Here is an 838-nt window from a genome sequence, read left to right as displayed (position 1 = left end):
CTTGTATCCAGGGCTGCTGTTTGATTTCATTCACCAGAATACCTTTGCTGATTATTAAACATGTTGAAAATTTCTGTACCAATTGGCATGAAGCTGCTACACTCTAACCCTCCAAATCCTTCCTCCCATAAATACCCTGGCCACTCTGACTCCTCCATCTGAATCCTTGTATCTCTTTATGATTCAGTAACAAACAAATGAGGGGTCTTTAATTCCCAGTTCTAATAGTACCTACTGCATTTCTTGCTCATGTGAGTTGTTAAATATTTTGACCTTCTCTTCTGCTTGTATCAGTATTGACATTCTTGTTCCAAAACCCACTTAGTAATGCTATTATTCTTAGACTCTGGCTCTGCTTTTTCCCTGCAGCTCTTAAGTAAATGAAGATATATTCATGAACACTGAATCTTTTGACTGGGTCTTCCTTATTGTTAGTAATTTTATTTTATTTTTCTTGCCTTTCTTTGAATCTTTATTTCTGTGTTTTTCTCTAAAGTTATCTGCTTCTTGATATATTACCCAGATGCAGAGTGACTTGTGAAATTATCGCTTGCCATCTGTTGACCAAATCAAGTGACCTGAGACACGAAAGAGAGGACCACATCTTCGGTGTAAGACACTGATTACCTTGAATATTCTATTTTAGTATCCCAGTTTTATATGATGTTTCAGACCTAAAAGCTACTGATATTGTATTGTGCTTCATAACAAAACAGTTATTTTTTTCAAGACACTGATGAACTGTACTTAAAGTTTAAGTATATAAAAATGACCCATGCATGCCTTGAGAAGACTAGCTATCTATGTGAAGTTCCCTAAATTTCTACTACAGAGATTT

The sequence above is a fragment of the Bison bison genome, unplaced genomic scaffold (assembly GCF_000754665.1).
Source record: "Bison bison bison isolate TAMUID 2011002044 unplaced genomic scaffold, Bison_UMD1.0 scf7180017850029, whole genome shotgun sequence".
NCBI lineage: Eukaryota > Metazoa > Chordata > Mammalia > Artiodactyla > Bovidae > Bison > Bison bison.
Note: the sequence above shows the minus strand (reverse complement) of the source record.